Genomic DNA, 4572 nt, shown 5'->3' with positions numbered 1-4572 from the left:
ATGGGGCCCATTGTTGGGTAAATGGAGTCCCTCAGGTGAATGTAATTATGCAAATCCTTCCAGAACCACCAGCACTCTCTTGGCCCTCTCCCCGGTGGCCTCCCACCACTGGGAACACTGTCACTTTTCATTACGGGAGGCCTCGGAGGCCTCGCTTGTGTGCTGGGAGTGTCCACCCCACCGGGCCCACTAAGGAGCTCCCCAGGAGACCAAATCCTTTCCGCTGACACATTTCTCCACATGTGTCAAACATTAAAAAACATACCTTTAATTCCCTAAAGTGCACACAGGTAATTCTAATGCCAGAGGCGAGAAAGGTAGGATAAGGTCCTTTGCGAAATGTGATGCAATTATATAGACCCATGGTCAAGTGCTATACATGTCGTGCGCGCGCGTGCGCACACGCACGCACCCACACACACACTCTTCATTCACTCTAGGACACTAGCATCCCCAATCCACAGACATAAGCAAACTGAGCTATTTTTTGTAATTGTTTTAACATTTATTAATTTTTGAGAGACAGAGAGAGACAGAGGTGAGCGGGGGAGAGGCAGAGAGAGAGGGAGACACAGAATCTGAAGCGGGCTCCTGGCTCTAGGCTGTCACTGCAGAGCCCCACACAAGGCTCGAACCCTGAGATCATGACCTGAGCTGAAGTCAGACGGTTAACCCACTGAGCCACCCAGGTGCCCCTATTATTGCTTATTTATTAACACAACTATACACATACCTAGAAATAGGGAACCTGGACAAAAAGATCTCTTGAAAGTCCCCACCCTTTTAAATTTACATGAGTCACTCCGTGTGCAGGGGTCAGTTTTTCCACATTTTTGGTGATTTCCCACAGTCACCAAAATAGAACTCTGCCTGCAAGTGGGTCCCACACAAATGTTGAGGGAACACAAACTCAAAGTAACCTCTGTTTACTTTTGAAAACTAGCTCAATGAAATAAGAACATTAGTTTAATTATCATATATTATTAATGAATAACACTTTATTTCTCAACAAGGAAATAAATCCATCAGAGACGGGGCCTAACGTGGAGCAGATCCAGGGGACTCCTGTCATTCATGACCTCTTCTCTGATTCTCCCTCGTGGAGAGAGCTTGGCCACAGTGACTACAGGCCCAGGAGTTTGGAGCCGGTGAAGCCGGAATATCAATCATCAGGATTCCAATGAAGAATCCTTGGCTGAAAAAGCCACCAGTAAAAGCTACCAACACATCATGTCATGGCACATCCTGTAGTCACCCCTAGAAGTACCTGGTGTGTTGTGAAATGTTTACATGTGAGATAGGAAAACAACTAAAATAGTGAAAAACCTACTTTTACCCAGGAGACAGCCTCCGTGATGCAGACAAGGAATTAGATCCAATATTCTACATATAAAACACAATTTCTCATCTTTGTGACTAATTATATACATGGATTTTAAACAATTCTGGCCACAAAACTGTCCTGACAGTCAGGATTCTTGCCCTGTTCCGGTCTATTGTTCCTATCAGTTTCTGTAAGATAGTGAATTCTTGACCAAGAACCAAATCACATCAGCTATACAACATAGAATAGCTATACAATATACAATATAGAATAGCAAATGAGCCAGATCTGCACTAAAAGTATTTTTAAATTTTTTTTAAGGTTTATTCATTTTTCAGAGACAGACAGAGCATGAGTGGGGGAGGGGCAGAGAGAGAGAGGGAGACAGAATCTGAAACAGGCTCTATCTAGGCTCAGAGCTGTCAGCACAGAGCCTGATGCAGGGCCAAAACTCACGGGGTGGGGGGCCTGAACTCACAGAGGACGAGATCATGACCTGAGCGGAAGCTGGACGCTTAACCGACTGAGCCACCCAGGCGCCCCTGCACTAGAAGTATTTTTAAGGCCCATAGTTAGTTATGTATATAACATTCTTATTGTAGTAACGCCTTGCTAACCAACAACCATTGCTTTCTCCAGGGCTCCTTTCCAGGGCCGGTGGCATTGCGTTCTGGGAGACCAAGGCTGAGCAAAGCAATCGAATGCTGACCCCAGAAAGCTAAATCACACCTCGCCTTTCAAGATACTCTAAAACCATCAACGTGAGTGCTTAAAAAAAAAAAACCAACTCCCCCCATCTCAACGTTAAAAATTTTAATAACCTGTCAAAAAGACAGTTTTGTAACTATAGGAGTAGGAGGCAGGAAATAGAAATCTTTTTCTTTTGTTGTAGTTTGAGGCTTAAGTATTGAAAGGAAACAGGCACTTGTAGCTTTTCACAGCTGAGGAGGCCAAAGCGGGCATGGTTGTAAATCTGACATCTCTTCCGCCTGAAGGTGTCAGCTCAGAAACACTGCTGCCCATTGATCCCAGAGCAGAGCAGTGGTTTCTTGGGTTGTTGGAGGGGTTTTTTTGGCTGCCAGGATGACAGCAATGGAAAGCCTACAAATGACAACCGAACAATAGAAAAATTCCACCATGTTGTTATTAATCATTAAAAAGGAAAGCCTGTTCCCTGACACTCGTAGGAAAAACCAGCAGCCGGGAGTCAATCCTTTCGCTTCCCTCCCCTCTGACCAAACCCAGGAACCAAAGCAATCAGACAAGTATAAGATGGATGTGAAGGGGGAGAAAGCCAGTCCAAAGGCCAGATCTTCCCATTTTCTTAGAAAAAGTATCTTTGTAACTAGGGTGGAGTACACCCCTAACAGATAGAGGCTAGTGGAACAGAAGGTGCAATGGAGTGACCAATAAATAGTTTATTATTTGATGGTGGTGATTAATACAACAAAGTGCCAATAAGTAACTCAATACTCAAACCCAGTTCGGGAGATTTTATCAAGTGCTTTTTTTGAAGCTTGCGTGAAAATATGAACATTTACCTGAATAGTCTTTCCTCGTGTGTATATGGAAAGTGGATGCTCTTGGGTATCCCCTGGCTTAAAATAAATAAGCAAATAAAGCAGTTTAGTTCACTTTCTCCTATTCTTTTCTTTGTTATTCCTATTCCAGAAACTTCCAGGGTCAATTCAAAGCTGCTCTCTCCTCTGTATGAACAATGAAGAATGTGGCTACCTGCCAGCCTGGACGCATTCATGACTGAAAGCATCATGTGTCTCCTGAGCATTAGCTATGCTTTATTATTAGCGTTAAGGACAGTAGGAACATGTGGAAGATGGAAACAAAATCCCAACTATTTTCCCTTTTGAAATTTCTCTTCTAATCCTAATGGTGTACATGCTCATTTTTGCTTGGTAACCCACTGTGTGCAAAAGGACACGTCCTGCTTTCTTTTACTGAACGTTAGTTACATAGCAAGTGTTTTCCTTGCTTTTTGTAGGGTACACTTTGTTTCAAATGGCTGCATTGTGCCATAATTTAATTAATGCCTTATTTTTTCTTCCTTCCTTTCTTCATTCCAATTTCTTAACTTCCTACCCACCTTCTTTCTTTCCTTTCTTATCATAAATCCTATGGCTTCTTATTTATTTTGGCTTTTTTTTTTTGACCAAGTTATCCGATGTGGGATTACCGTCTCAAGGCAAACAATGCTTTTATTATTCTTTATATGTGATGCTAATTTGTTTTCCAAAATAGTTGCAGCCATTCACACTGTCAGCGAGGGTATAGGAGTACATCCAATCCCCTAAACCTTTTCTAACAGTGTGAGGGATGTCTGAATTGCCAAAAACATCCTTGTTGCTATTTTTATGTATATTTTTATTTTTAGCAAGGTTGCTAATTTTAAATTTTTGTTAACTATGTTTCCTGTTATTCAGCTAATTCATTTATCTACTGCATTTTTTAATGAATTCTTTAAAAAATAAAAAAATTTGCTATATTTGGGGCACCTGGCTGGCTCAGTCAGTAGAGCATGCGACTCTTGATCTCAGGGTTGTGAGTTTGGGCCCCATATTGGATGTGAAGACTGCTTAAAAAAAAAAAAAAAGAATTTGCTGTATTTATCATATTTGCTGTATACATCTTTTCACAGCCTTTGTATGCCTTTCTACTTTAGTTGAAGAAGACTTTTTCTTTCTTTTTTTTTTCTTTTGCAGATGTAAATGTTTTCAAAGTCTCTTTACCTAAATCTGTTGACTTTTGGTTTTGTGCGTCAATCCTTTACTTCTAAGGTTAATAAAACAATCCAGAATTTAGATATTGGATATTCAATTCTCACTCTATAAACTATTTAGTTTTTTAAATTATATTATCTAGTGTGTGATACAGGTATAGATGGATTTTGTGCACCAATCTCTAACCACTAACCACTGTCCCTTTCCTTCCTGGTCATTTTGTGAGACCTCCTTTGTGATAGATTAAGTTCTTATCACTATGAAGCTATCCCAACCCAGTGCTACAGGATTATTGCTGGCTCTCCTTCCTACTTTTTTTCCTTTCCCGAATATTCCTTCATATTTTTTTACTTATTCCTTCTCTGAAATAAAATTTAAAATGGTATTGTCAGGTTTAAATACATCATGTTGGGATTTGACGGTATTTCTTTAAACCGGAGAAATTATTTCTTTTATTACTTGGGATAAGATGACATATGGTGACTGGGATATTTTAGCAACAGTTGTCTGGAG

At 40.7% G+C, this 4572-nt stretch overlaps 1 long non-coding RNA gene across 1 annotated transcript; it reads left to right on the top strand.

Annotated features, from left to right (window-relative positions):
* The first annotated feature begins 662 nt into the window (after positions 1-662).
* Positions 663-3824, top strand: LOC123609826. Its single transcript, XR_006717977.1, has 3 exons — positions 663-1210; positions 1964-2085; positions 2996-3824. It is a non-coding gene; the product is annotated as an uncharacterized LOC123609826 (long non-coding RNA).
* Positions 3825-4572: the final 748 nt, after the last annotated feature.

Source organism: Leopardus geoffroyi, chromosome B2 (assembly GCF_018350155.1).
Source record: "Leopardus geoffroyi isolate Oge1 chromosome B2, O.geoffroyi_Oge1_pat1.0, whole genome shotgun sequence".
Taxonomy (NCBI): Eukaryota; Metazoa; Chordata; class Mammalia; order Carnivora; family Felidae; genus Leopardus; species Leopardus geoffroyi.
This window is presented reverse-complemented; position numbering and strand designations above follow the sequence as displayed.